The sequence below is a fragment of the Palaemon carinicauda genome, chromosome 1 (genome assembly GCF_036898095.1).
Source record: "Palaemon carinicauda isolate YSFRI2023 chromosome 1, ASM3689809v2, whole genome shotgun sequence".
In the NCBI taxonomy this organism is placed as follows: Eukaryota; Metazoa; Arthropoda; class Malacostraca; order Decapoda; family Palaemonidae; genus Palaemon; species Palaemon carinicauda.
Window position 1 is genome coordinate 172,372,934 of NC_090725.1, and position 15,032 is coordinate 172,387,965.

General features: G+C 49.3%; 1 protein-coding gene and 1 pseudogene across 1 annotated transcript in view; both read right to left on the bottom strand.

Annotated features, from left to right (window-relative positions):
- The window catches only part of Coq3 (ubiquinone biosynthesis protein COQ3, mitochondrial), a 671,041-nt gene that overhangs the window by 348,135 nt on the left and 307,874 nt on the right, over positions 1 to 15,032 (bottom strand). The gene's annotated exons all lie outside the window — the stretch shown is intronic.
- LOC137659259 (5S ribosomal RNA) lies at positions 3,746 to 3,864 on the bottom strand (annotated as a pseudogene).

The following is a 15,032-nucleotide window of genomic DNA, read 5'->3' on the forward strand; positions in this document are numbered from 1 at the left end:
TAGTAGCCAACGAAGGTTTCTCTGACATGACGACGGATGACGTCAACTCACTGATCGAGTGCCACTCGGAGCCCCTAACCGACGAGGACCTTGTCGAAAAGACAAGATCAGCGAGTGAGGAAGAAGAAGAGGCAGCCGACGTCGGCGATGACGACGAAGCTGAAGAACGTGACCTTACCTTGGACAACCTGCAAGAGCTTTGCAACAAAGGGCGCAAGAAATCGATGATAATATGGTCAGAGCCATCGAATTTAGTAACCGTATTGATGGTGTAATGGCGTTGTACAAGAGCATCTTTGCTCAGATAAAAAAACAACGTCAACAACTTCCCATCACGATGAACCCAGTGCGACGAAAACCTTTTGCAGAAGCATCAGATACTCCTCCTCCTGCCTCTCAAGCTTCCCACCAAGCCACTACGCCGCCTCCTATAGTTTCTCCAGCTCTATCGGAAGCTGTTGTTGACGATCCACCACCTCTATCAACTGACAATGAGGCGTCACCTGAGGAGCACTAAAACTCTCATTAACCTGTGCAGTAAATCATCTTCATCTTTTTCACCTCCACGATACTGCACAGGTGTTTCATTGTCATTTATCAAGATCGTCATTTACCAAGATCATCGTCATTGTCAAGAGGTGAGTTACGTATCAGGTTATACGAATAAATGAGTTCTAAAAACATATCTACAGTATGCACATACACTATATATATATACATATGTATGTACATGTATACTTACACTCTATTTATATATTCATATATCATTTACGTATAGATGTAAATGTATACGTAATGTATTAAATATGACAAATTCGAAGATAATTTGTATTTTTCCTAACCATACAAACCTTAGCTATTTACATTGGGTTTACCTTTTAGCGCAGCTGAAATGGCGAGCCATTAGAATTTAACGAGGGTGTATTACCCCCGTGCTATTTAGCGGGGGGGTAGGGGAGTGGTAGCTAGCTACCCCTCCCCTACCCCCCCCCCTAAATAGCGCGGGGGTAATACACCCTCGTTAAATTCTCACGCACCTGTGAAGCTCACTTTCACTTAGAGGTAGGACTTGTCTTGGGGGACAGGGCTGGCGGGCAAATATGTGTAAATAGCTAAGGTTTGTATGGTTAGGAAAAATACAAATTATCTTCGAATTTGTCATTTGTTCCGTAACCGAAATACAAACCACGCTATTTACATTGGGTGACTTACCCCTTAGGTAGGGTGGAAAGTCCCCAGCTATACTGGCTTTGGCTTTACCCGGGGACTCAGAATCCGAGTGAGTCGCACTCGAGAAAAGGAGTCCCTGCACCTCACAAGTTCCTTGCTCCGCAAGGAACCGTGTGGCCTACATAAGCTTGTGTGTGAAGGAAGAAGTGTGACCCATCCTAGGCAGTTGACCTGGAGTTCCAGAAGGAACTCTGGGTTAGGACGTTCCCAATACCACCTCGTCAGGGTATGGGGGACGCGACAGTATTGACTCAATACTCGGAACACAAGGAAGCATGGTTTACCTGCAGAGGTTCGAGGTCAGCTATGCAGAGACCAGGATGCTGCTTCCCCATAGAGGGGATGATGAAGAAAGAAGTAAGGGCCAGACATACTTCTTTCGTTCATGCAGACTAAAACCTGATAACAATGCCCTCAACCTTCTGCTACCTGTCCAAAACGGAGCCTGAGGTTAGACCAGCTGTTGTGTAGCCACCACAGAGCGATAGAAAACGTATCGAAACTCCTGTGGGTCACGCCCAGCAGGAAGCGGGCTGCGAAGGTCATTAGACGCTTCCAGACTCCAGCTTGTAGCACCTGCGTCACAGAGTAGTATTACTCGAAGGCGAGGGACGTTGCGATGTATCCAACATCGTGCTGTAGGGAGACATGACAGGGGAGGGTCTGGAGACAGGTCGAGATGAATGTCCTCGAGTCCGAGCTGAAGAGGTATACTGGTGACTCTCCCCCGTGTCCTCCTTGTGCTCCCAAATCGGCTGCAACTGAGGACAAACTGCAGCTGTTCCCAAAGCTAACCCCTCAATTCCTTACTGACCAGAAGGAAAAGGTTTTGGGACATCAGATACAGAATGGAGACTGGAAATCTTGAAGGAATTGGACCGAAGGGCCGGGACCCCAAGATTCTGAGTCTAGACAACAACTCAGGAGTGAACCTGAATGTTGCCTTCCCCCCTTCCTTAGAAAGGGCGGAGTCGCACGAGACCAAGAAGATTGCTTACACACTGGCCGCGGCCAGAGTGAGCAGGAGACCCAAGACGGAATACAATCAGAGGCCTGACGTAAAGGGTCTTGAGAAGATCTCTTAAGGAACCAAAAATTCCGAGCCATGCTCCAAGTTGGAGGTCTCACTCCCACTAGGGCAGGGACGTTCGTAGCTTCGCATGAGCGAGGAAAGATCCAGCGGGAAGGAAAGAGTTATTCCTTTAAGCCTGAAGGTCAGGGAAAGGCTGAGCGACAGGCTTCATTGCCGAGAGCGGAAAGGAGTTTCCTCCCGCCGAAAGGCAATAAGATCGTTATTGCTGGAGAAGAGGCCTCAAGGGAAGAGGTATATCTCCCACGGCACCAACCACCGAAGACTCTTCACTTTGCCTGGAAGACCCCTGCGGATGACTATCGCAGATGACGCGACCTCCGTACCGCGACTGTAGCGGGTTGTCTCTTCTTGAGGAGGAGGCGTAGTGTCTCCAGGCATGAAGCCGAAGCGACGCCCCGGCTCGTGAAAGATGTTGCAGTGTGGTTGTTTGAGTAGTCTGTGCCGTGGGAGAAGCCCTCCCAGGAGTTCTGTCAGGGGAAGCAGAGGGTCCGGAAACCGTTCTGCGCATAGTCCCAGTGGAGCTCTCCCATTGAAAGGTTGACAGACAACCTGGTCTTGTTGAGACCCATTCTCAACAGACAACAAAGGAGGGAAGACGCAGGCGTCGAAGTTGTCCCACCATCACCGGAATGCATCTTGCCAGAGTCTCGGGGTCTGAGACTGGGGGGAAGAACAGCGGAAGCTTGAGGTTCCAAGCTGTCGCGATCAGGTCCCCCAGACCAGGACTTGCTGGTTACTCAAGGCCAAAGACCCCCAGGTACACTCTCTCTACGAGGCTCTGCTCGGATAGTCAGAGAGAACATTCCTCTGCCTGGAATGAGAGAGCCGATGGTGGTATTGAGAGTATCTCAATCATCTCGGTATCTCTACCGCAAGATGTGAAGGTGTGAAAATGCGTCCCCTGCTGGTTAGAACACACCAGAATCATGAAGTCGACGCGCACGGAGCGACTCGGCAGGAGCTGTAGGATCTGTAGAGGGGCCAGACTACAGCCCCTAAGCCTGCCTGAATGATGGAGAGGTATCCTGCAGGTCCTGACCATAGGCCTGGACTAGAACATGCCCCCCCCCCCCCCTTTTCTTTGACAAGTCCGAGAACAGCATCAAGAATGTGGGGAAAGGACGAGAATATCTACTCCCATCAAGAGGTTCCATAGATCAACACCCATTGCAGGTCTAATCGTTCCGCTGGTCCCATAGGACCAGAAAGTCCGGTTAATCGTTGCCTGAAACCACCGGAACTTGGACCGCCCCACATGGAACTTATCCTGAGGCGACCGTTCGGAACTATAGACGGGTCAATGAGGAAAGGAGAACTAGGAAATGTTCCAAGGTAGGGCTGAAAGCTCTGCTTGACTGAGAACAGGTACTGCGACTCTCCTCAGCCTTGCCACAGTCAACTGAAGGGAAGGCTCGGAGGAGGTGGCAACAGAATCTGGCGTCCCCAGGTGGTCACCCATCCAAGTACTGACCAGAACCGACGTTGCTTAACCCCGCTGGACGGACGAGAAGCGGGGTTTCCAACGTGGTAAGGCCGTTGACTCAATATCATGGCCAGATACTCCAGATGTTGAGGCAGAAGAAGAGATGGCTCCTAGCAAAATACCATGAATCCCCACTCATGGTAAGCATCTGGAAGCTTGTCCCGGCGCTGAAGAAGGTCGAACCCGAGCCTACCGGAGTTGACCAGGCCTCCAAAAGGCGAAGGAGGCGGAAGCCTGCACCTGAGCGGCCATGAGGAAAGCAGGGAGAGTTCTCTGGGGAAAAAAACCTGCGATGCCGCGGCGGGATCGCCACACTGCATCTTAGGCAGGAATACCTGCAGACTAGGCTGAATTCCACGAGCTTCCTGTAAGATGGATGGAATGGAAACTGAAAGTACCCGTCCTTCCGATCCAGGGTTTAAGGAGTCCTGTCGCCTCGTTATCAGTCTGATCGATTCTGCTGTTCCACGCTGGATGAAGTTTGTTCGACAAACTTGATCAGGGCTGAGAGGTCGACTACGGAACTCCCGTCTCAGATACTCCCTTAAAAGAAAGGATCGACTGAAGAAGCCGGGAGTGAAGCCGTCGATGATCCTATGGAGGACCTTCTCCTAAAGTATGGATCATTCTGCCCAAACGGGCAAACTCTTGCCGACCCTATGGCATAGAGGTTCAGAGACACTGAATTCGCTGACAGAGACGGCAGGCGCGATATCCTTGGCTGATCACAGAGATCGTGCGGGAATGGGCATCGGGAAGCTGTCATCCGGATGAGTAACCGTAGGCATCCTTCCAGCGTGAAACCTGCAAGGGGCGGGGGGGGGGGGGGGGGGGGGGTGCCAATCCTAGAGTTCGTGAACTCTGCTGCTCCCTCTAGGACTATGCCGCCCCCCGGGGGAGCCTCCCGTGCCATCTGTTCCTGACAGGAGGAAACTGCAATTGGACATCTTGTCTCAGTTGTCGTAGCCGGTCCGATAACTTAGGCCGATATGGTTGAAAGAAAAAGGCGCTGGAGCCCTGCAGAGTCCGGAAGAAAGCGCCTTGGAGGAGTGAAAATGGAAGTCGACCTCCTCCGCACAGCCGCTGTCTATGTCTCTGTCCTTGGGCACAAACAAACTCTTCTCAAGGATGGAAGGGTGTCTGAAGTTGTCGACATCCACGGATGAGACACCCGAAAGGAAGACCTCGGTCAGCGGGTCCAGATGGTCCAACATCGAGCTTGCCCGCAAGTTCGATACTTAACGACGAGACGCCAAGGTGCTTGAGCCCGAGAAGAGGAAAGTACCCATGACCTTCCTGTAGCTTCCTTGAACCAAACCTCGGGCCATAACCGAGGAGGGAAAGGACCTGGTAAGCCCCTTACACGAGATGGAGAAGAGGAGGGGGTAAACAGTTACCCCTTGGCCGATGGAGAAATCTCGAACGGAAAGCCCCGCGCCAAAATACCTTCCAGGGAATGACGGGGAAGGGCTAACCCAGGTTCTGGAAAGAGGAGTGTTGCTCAGACCTCCCTGAAGATTCTTCTTATTCTTGCATGTGGCATGCTCTGCGTTTACGGGGTGAGGCCGTGTTCTGGAAATACGCTCCAGAAGGACTCGCCAGGCTGGCCATGCTGCGAAAACCCCAATGCGAATCGTGGTCGCAATCGCCCTGGAGCTCGCGCGATGGTAAATCAATGATTTGCGCGTGGGCGAACGTGGAAGCACACATGCGGGGTCACGCAGGAACGCAAACGAAGGTGAGCGAAGGAGCGCAGAAGGAGGGCGAGCGTGGTAGGAAGGGCAAGAGCTGGTAGTAGGCGAGCGATAACCCATAGGCGAGCAATGGATACTGCAAGAATTAAGCCGACGTTCGCGCGACGGGACCCCGTTCCGTCGGTTCGCGCGACGGGACCCGTTCCGTCGGTTCGCGCGACGGGACCCCCCGTTCCGTCGGTTCGCGCGACGGGACCCCGTTCCGTCGGTTCGCGCGACGGGACCCCCGTTCCGTCGGTTCGCGCGACGGGAACCCCCGTCGGTTCGCGCGACGGGACCCCCGTTCCGTCGGTTCGCGCGACGGGACCCCGTTCCGTCGGTTCGCGCGACGGGACCCCCGTTCCGTCGGTTCGCGCGACGGGACCCCGTTCCGTCGGTTCGCGCGACGGAACCCCGTCGCTTCGCGCGACGGAACCCCGTCGGTTCGCGCGACGGAACCCCCGTCGGTTCGCGCGACGGAACCCCGTCGGTTCGCGCGACGGAACCCCGTCGGTTCGCGCGACGGAACCCCGTCGGTTCGCGCGACGGAACCCCGTCGATTCGCGCGACGGAACCCCGTCGGTTCGCGCGACGGAACACCGTCGGTTCGCGCGACGGAACACCGTCGGTTCGTGCGACGGAACCCCGTCGGTTCGCGCGACGGTACACCGTCGGTTCGCGCGACGTAACCCTGTCGGTTCGCGCAACAGAACCCCATCGGTTCGCGCGAACATTGGAGAGCATGTGCGCGGTCGCGCATGAGCGTAGACGTGCAGGCACGTGGGCGTGTGGTCGTGCAGGCACGTGGGCGTGTGGTCGCGCGGGAACGTGGGGGTGTGGCCGCGCAGGCACGCGGGCAGTCGGAAGACCAATGGCGCGTCGGCAAGCGATGGCGCGATCTGGCGAGGCGATAGCCCGCAGGAGAGTGACGGCGCGTCGGCAAGCGACGGCGCGACGGCGCGTCGGCAAGCGACGGCGCGTCGGCAAGCGACGGCACGTTGGCGAGCGGTGGTGCGTTGACAAAACGCTAGCGAGCAGATGAAGAATCGCGCGGGTGCGTAGGCGATTGCCAACGCGAGAGAGACTAGAGATGGTTAGCGCGCATCGCGCTAACAGAAGGCGCGCAGGTGCATCAGGAAGGTGAGCGCTGAAGCCAGCTGTTAATCAGGCGATCCTAGACGGTCAGAAAACCGTTGGCGCCCATTGGTGCGTGGCAAAGAAGGGCGCGCAGATGTGCGCTGGCAAATGAAGAAAGCTGGCGCACAGAAGGACAGAAGAAAAGGTGAGCGCTGGCGAGCAGAAGGAAGATCTACGGCAAGACTCAGCTACCGGAGATCGTGATCCACAGCAGTCGAGCGCTAGATCGCTACTGATGGTGGTCAGGGGAACTGACACGCGTGGCAGATCTATGGCGATCGTTGAGGCGTAGGAGATCGCTGGCGAGCAGGTGAACGTTGAAGCGCCTAAGGTCGCTGGCGAGCTGATGATCACTGACGAGCAGAAGGCAACGCGTGGAAGCCTGCGCATAGAAGAAGAGTCCTTGACCCAGACCTGAACCGAAGTTCTAGATCGCGAGGGCGAATGTGGGCGCACAGGGCGCGTAACAGGAACCAACAGGAACAGCAGAGACGCTAGCGATCAGGAAGCGCTGATGATCAGGCGAGCGCCTGTGCGCTAACACTGAGCAGGAGCAGGAGAGAACACAGCAGAAGGGCGCGCAGGGGAACCCTGACACGCAAGGGAAGAACCCCCGTGGGAGGCAACCCTTTGCCCCGAAGGGATCGTTGTCCGTCGGGAGACAGATGTCCGTCGGAAGACCGTTGCCTGTCCGCCGGGAGATTGATGTCCGTCGGAAGACCGTTGTCCGTCGGGAAGACCATTGTCCGTCGGGAAGACCGTTGCCCGTCGGAAGACGAGGTCAGACTGCTGTCCATCTGCACCAGGGGCGGAAGATCAAGAAGAAGGAGTTGTAGGCTGCAAACGGAGATTCAAAAAGGCGCCTCTTAGCACCCTTATAGGGAGATGAGAGGCCCTTACGACGAGGCGGACGGTGAGCCTTACGGCGAAGGAGGCCAACAGCAACAGCAGCAGAAGAATCCTCCAAAGAGGAGTCTCTATGAGTGTACTCTCTCGCGAACGAAAGAGAAACACTTCGTAGAAGAGACTGATCAGCCAGTGACCTAAAAGGAGCAATCCTCCGAAGAGGGGCTCCTGCAGTTGCCCAGCCCCTTGAGCGAAACTGCAGGTGAGACCGCTCAGCACCAAGAGCATAGTTGCACGAAAAAAAGGCAAGAAAAGAACCCCCCAAAAGGAGAAAAACTCAAGCCTGGACAGGAGAAACTTCCCTCGGAAGGAAAGTTACCCATCCAAGGAGGCAAGCCTCCTGAGAGTTCTAAAATGAACTGGAGAGCTGTCAATCGTCACGGGAGTACTTCCAGTAGAAGGAGACACGCCCCTGACGAAAATCCAAAGGGGAGGCAGCAACAGCCGAATCCCCAGGCCGGCTCACACCATTGCCATATTACAGAAACGAACTAGATCGGTAACTGTGAAAAAATAAAACAAAAATCATTAGTACACATTCATTCGCCCGGGAAGGCTCCGAAGAGGAATCCCGAGGGAAAGGAAACAAGAATTACACAACAGGCACGTGCCCTCACAACCACTTACACTCACGGAAGGAGAGCTGTAACCAAAACAGAATTATAACAATTATAATTATGAAACTATGTAATTATGTAATTTAAAAATGAATGAACACTAAAGAAAGAACGAAAACCCCGAAAGGAATCGTTCTACAAGCTGAAAAATTAACAACTACAATTAGATTCATAAACTAATTGAGACAAAACGTGCGGAGTACCAACCCCCCCACACGGGAAGGAAGCTACAAGGGGCGTAGTAAAGCGTAGAAAAAAGGGTGAACGACCTCAAGAGAGAGAGAGAGAGAAAGACCGAAGTCAAACTCGATCGCAACCCATAAAATTACGCCGTGGTGGCCTAACTGCCGAGGACTCCACGGAGATATCGTACACTACACACACAACTCTGAAAAGGAAACTTACTGATTTCTATACTCAAATATATATACAAACATGAAAAAATGTTTACATATATATTGAGTAAATGAAAACTAAGTGATTAAGTAAAGACAAAACAAACAATGGCTGCCAAGCGAGGACAAAGACAGAGACGTCTGTCCCAGTCCGAGCCAAAAGTGAAAGTGAGCTTCACCGGTGTGTGAGTGGGGAGGGGGGGAGGGGTAGCTAGCTACCATTCCCCTACCCCCCTGCTAACTAGCGCGGGTAATACACCCTCGTTAAATTCTAATGGCTCGCCATTTCAGCTGCGCTAAAAGGTAAACCCAATGTAAATAGCGTGGTTTGTATTTCGGTTACGGAACAAACTGTATTTATAAAGTACAATACTTTATTTTATGTACAGTATATAATTTATATTATCAATATTTATTTACATGATTCTTTAATGTTCTAATGATAACATATGTATTTATAGGGTTACTATACACTTATTGTTATTATATACACATGTACATGTACACAAAAAAATGTACGTATTCCAAAAATAGGAAGGGAACCTACTTGCGGGGTTTTCACCTATCGCTGACTAAGCCACTTGGCCACGTGGCCAAGTGGCTTAGTCACTGTCTATACAAGCTTGCCGACCAGGGTTCGATTCCCGGCCGGAGCCAAGCTCTTGTCTTTGTGTGATTTCGCCTGGGGCTCTGATCCCGAGGTCGTTAAGAGAATCCAGACATTAATGTATCAAAAATATATATGGCTTATTTGAATATGAAAAACACGTAAAAATGTGCAAAATTTATCATATATATATATATATATATATATATATATATATATATATACACACACATACATATATATATATATATATATACAAACACACATATATATATATATATATATGACCCAATCTGGGTCGCATTGGGGTTCGATCAATTTAGGAAAACACTAATGGAGGGGATTTCATGCACAAATAATAGCCAAGTTGATCGTTTTACACAGACTATATTCTCTCAAGTTTACAATGGCGCCCTTAATTATATTTACCTTACGTTACTAAGAAAAAGCCCTAAGAAAAATGGAACTCGGTTCGACACACGTTGGTACCTCCCTTCCTTGCGTAACACCTCTATGGGCCTCCGAAATTAGACTGCCTGTCCTATGGGGCTTTTACCCAAGCGCCCATACATTGGCGTTGCGATGCCTGATCAATGATTGGTTGTTTGACCCGAAAGTCTCATAACAACCAATAAGGAGAAGGTTGGTGACGCTAAACCCAAGCTAACCTATAACCGTCCTTTTTGTAAGTGTCAAACCTCAACCTAACCATCATTCCTCTGACAAAGAGAAAGAATACGTTGACATTTACCCCGCCCAGTAACGGCCACCATATCTACGATCAGTTCATCACTCCCCCCTCAGATTTTACATCCCGTAAAATTCACATTAATTTTTTTCTGATTTCTTTCAAAACTTTTCAATTTTTTTCTCACTAACAATAAAAAACTTTCTTTCCCCACTTTTTTCCTCTTTACATTGCCGTTTGAGTACCATTGTCTTCGGCTGCATGCAAAAATTAAAACTAAAATCATAGGGCCGGTTGGCGTGTTACAATTGCAAGTTACACAAAGATGAATGTCACGCCCACAATAGGTCATACAGAAACACAAAATTCAGGTTTAGATACATCATCACCGAAATTTGGAGCTCAAAATCAGAACAATAATCATATGTGTTACCAACAGTTGCTTCAATGCAACAAAATTTTTATATGAACCGACAAATAATTACATACAAAAAACAAAGAAAATAATATTAAAAAAAAACAAAATAAAACAAATAACTTACAATCCCAACACTCGTTTGACACCTTTAAAACCGCAAGAAAACCATTTCTAACACATTCGTGGCACTACAACAAGGAGCAAATTCAAACAGTGAATAATAAAAAAAAATACTTATCAATAACTGAGCAATATTATTTCTACTGTAACTAAAAATCGAAGGATTAGTAATGATGTTCAATTTTCAACCCATGATTAGCAATTACCTGTAACAGCACTAAAATCCTCAACAGAGATAAATGAAATTTTTTAATACAGCACAACAACATTGAAAACATACATAAAAACATTGGTAACAGCAAAATTAGTATCAACATAGAGTAACGAAATTTGAGTTGATTTCAACATAACCGTAAATACAATAGAAACGTCTCAGTATGGCATATGGTATACTCCTGATGTGCTTAGAACAAAAACAAAAATGAAAACAAAACTTAACACATCTTTTCACAAAACACTTGGAGTGAACATACACAAAATAAACCTGATTTTATGACCTCAATCACCTGGTGTCAGACACCTTCATTTCATGGCCCATGTCCTCTCACACTCTCTCGTGCACAAAGGACGGCACTGACACCGGCTTGTGCCTCCTCCTCACTTTCCTCTCACAAGTAGCCAGGTAGCCCAGGGTGACCCCGGCTTATTTAAATGCCACACCAAGTTATCCTCTCGGACTGGGCGCATATGCGAAAGGTGATTCTTTCCTTTGGCCCCAGTCCAGATGTGTTGGATGACCGACGTATCGGTTTTAATTTCTTTTACACGATGCGGTCCAACATATGAGGCTTCCATTTTATGCTTTCTCGGTTGCAACCTTTTATGATAGATTCTGTCCCCTATCTGTACATCAGACGTTTGCAATCGGAAACGCTGATCGTATCTCATCTGATACTTCTCATTGGCCCTCAGTAAGTACCTCTGGGTTAACTGAAACACTCTCCGAGCCAAATTACACATCATCACCCGGTATTGTTCTGTGCTGTATAATGGCAATGTGTGGGGGTCCATGATAACGGTATATGGCAGCACGGGGTCCTGCCCAAAAACTACAAAAAGAGGGGTATCTCTGATGGAGCAGTTATATGCCGTGTTTAGGGCGAACTCCGCCCACGGCAACATTTCCACCCACTGGTTTGGATTGTCTCCCACAAGATACTTTAAAATATTTGTCACCCCTCGGTTATGGGACTCGACGAGCCCATTTGCTGATGGCCGATAATAGGCAATAGTGAAATGATCTATTTTCATGATCTTGGTTACCCCTTTGCACACTTCATTCACAAAATCTCTGCCATTGTCACTTATCAAGGTACGTGGACATCCGAACCTCACAATGAAGGAACACAATGCCTTCGCAACCGAAACTGTGGTTTTGTTCACCATTGCATACGTGTGTGTGAAGCGTGTGAATGCATCTACAAACACACACACGTACTTAAACTACCCGTCACCGGGGAGGAAATGGACCCAGGATGTCCATATCCATTCTTATTAAACTTAACAGGCACTACTAACCATGTTCTGGCCTTCGGGATCACATGGTTGTGGTTCCACATAGTGTTACACACATGGCACTTATCAATAAATCTAACAATGTCTTTCATCATCCCTAACCAAAATAATGACTCTCTGGCCCTTCTCAGGGACCTCTCTATACCTACATGTCCTGCGTAAGGACTTACGTGGATTACATGGATGGCTTTCTCTATCAAAGAGGATGGAAGAACAATGCGAGATCAGATATCCCCCAGTCTTTTCTACTATTTACAAAATAGGATATCGTCTTCGATGAAGAACACATCCCTTTGCATGCGCAAGAAATCCAGGAACTTGCTACTCACACCCCTCACACAATCCTTGACCTGTCCAATCCAAGCTTCGGACTTTTGTCCCGCAATAAGCTCACTCACACTTCAGCTACACAAATCAACCACACACTCGTTCACGGGGCATTCGCTCTTGAGTTCCCCCACAAGGAACTCCCAGCACTTACATTGTCCGGACTACCCTCGTCCTCTCTATCTCTCTTTCTCACTGGAGTTGCCAAGATCTTCCCGTATTCTATGCGCTTCTCCCACAGGTGTATTTGAACCTGAAACCTCCCCCCCCCTGTTGTTTTTCCTTTCGCTTTACAGACCTAGTTGTTACTGCCGCTATGGCGGTCCTGGAGAGAGCATCTGCTACCTTATCTGACTTAACCGCAATATGCTCGAAATTCGCAATATCAAACTCTAACAACCACTCAATCCATCGATCTTGTCGAGTATTTAACTCCCAAATTTTCGATAAATCCTGCAACGGCTGGTGATCCGTATTTATTTTAACTTTATGCCCAAGCGAAAAAGTAGTGGTGTCTCTCCAGCAACCATAGAAGTGCCAATGCCTCTCTATCGAAGGTACTGTATCTAACCTCTGGTCCCTTTAAAGTTCGTGAAGCGAAACAAATAGGCCTCTCATTCCCTTTATCATCAACTTGAGAAATGACTCCCCCGATCGTGATCTGACTCGTGTCGGTCGTTACCTATAACTCCCAGTCGAACCTTGGATAAGCCCAACAGTTCGTCGCTCGTTCATTCTTTAATGTCTGAAAAGCAGCTTTCTCTCTTTCTCTCCACTGAAATTCGGGTCGCTTCCTCAATGAATCCAGCAGTCGTGCTATGTGACCAAAGTTCTGTATAAACTTACGGTAATACCTAGCGAGCCCGATAAAACTGGCTATTTCCTTAGCGTAATTTACATTTGTCTAAATTGATCTTCATCCCCTGACATCTAAAGGCTTCTAACACTTGTATAAGATTTTTTTTTCATGCTCGTCTGCCGTAGTCCCAATTACAATAATGTCCTCCAGGTAGACAAAGACACTGTGCCCTAATAATGAAGCCAGTACGGACATCATCACACGAGAAAAAATGGGCAGGAGCATTCTTCAATCCGAAAAGGAGATAATTATACTCAAACAATTGATCTTTTGCTATAAAGGCAGTTTTCTCTTTACTTTCGTCATTTGAGGAAATTTAGTGATACCCAGACTTTAAATCTAACGTAGTAAAAAAACCTGCTTTCTCTGACTTTAAGCAACAGTTCCTCGATAGAGGGCCAGGGGTATGCGGTATCCTTGGTAACAGCATTTATCCTCCTATAATCTACACATAATCGAAGAAAACCATCCTTCTTACGATCCATCACAATTGGAGAGGCCCAGGGGAACTCGCTTTCTCGAATCGTACCTTGCTCTTTTAATTTATTAATTTCTCTTTCAAATGCCTCTAAATGACACACGGGAGTCCTATAAGGTTTGGAACGAATTGGGGGGGTGACTGCCAGTCTCGAAGTTAAATGGAAACTTAGTAGTTCTCCCTGGGGGTTCATCTCCAACTGCAATTACGTCTGCAAAATTCTCTACAATATTTCCTAACCTTTGTGATAATTAATTGGGGTCGCTCCAACAACGGTTTGACGGAGCTTTCTCAGCCTGTCCCCACCGTGACCTTGACCATGGAAAGACAACGCCACCAGTGTTTGTTTGGCTTTCACAAGCGAGCATAACTCAAGGTCGCAGACTGACTCAGTGCCTAAGTGGAACAACTGGGTAATTACATTTATAAAGTGAATTTTGACCTTTCCTTTGGTGATGGTGGTGACTCCTGGAGACATGAAATCCTGCCACTTTTGATGTGGTTTTACGTACACTAGATCGCCTTCGTGCATTTCCGGTGCAGGTGCCACTGATAGGGAGTAAAAAGTGGAGGGGGGATTATTTCACCTGTCTCTGGCCCGGCAGGAACCGCCCCTGCTATTCCCTTAGCAGTAAGGCCGACCCTAACTCGAGGTCGCGTTTCCCCCATAACGGGTATCTCTGTCTCTTCCCCTGGTCCCACTTTCCACCTCACTTCTAATCCACCCCCCCCCCACCCCATCGGGCCCCCATACAGTCACTTACTTCTCCTTGATGAAATCAATCCTGAGGATAATGGAAATATCCCCTATATTTAATGTCGGGATGACATAGAAGGCATGGGTCACTTCTCGACCCTGAAGGTTGAATTGTTGTCTGGTCATCGGTTTGTGACTACCAGCCATGTTTAACACCAGGCACTCCTTCGATGTATGGATGGCGTCTGTCACCAGATGGTCTTCCATAAGGGATACGCTGGCCCCGGAATCAAGCAGAGTGCGTTCCACACACGATCCCAACTCTACTCTAAAAACGGGGATCGCATTCCTACTCTCATGTGCGGGAGCCGTGGTGAGAGGCGGTTGCTCTACCTCCCAAACCCCCTCAGGCACTCCCTGGGAAGCCGCGCTCTCTGACCAGGGGGTATCCCTTACTGTTGGCTGGGGCACTGACTAGCTTCCCCGACCCTGGGCCGGGGCGTGCCGATTGACTCCTTGGCACTTCTGTCCCCAGTCCTGGCGGGTCTGATGGACGGCCCGAAGGACCCTTGGTCCCCGTCCTTTGTCGTTTTCCTCTTCCTCTTGTTGGTGCAGGAGAGGCGTGGTCTCTTGTGCCGAAGCCGTTTTTGGGACAGCTGTTCAGTAGGTGGTCTGTGGCATGACATCCAAAACATAGCCACTGATCGTTGGAGGGGCATACAGCCCGGA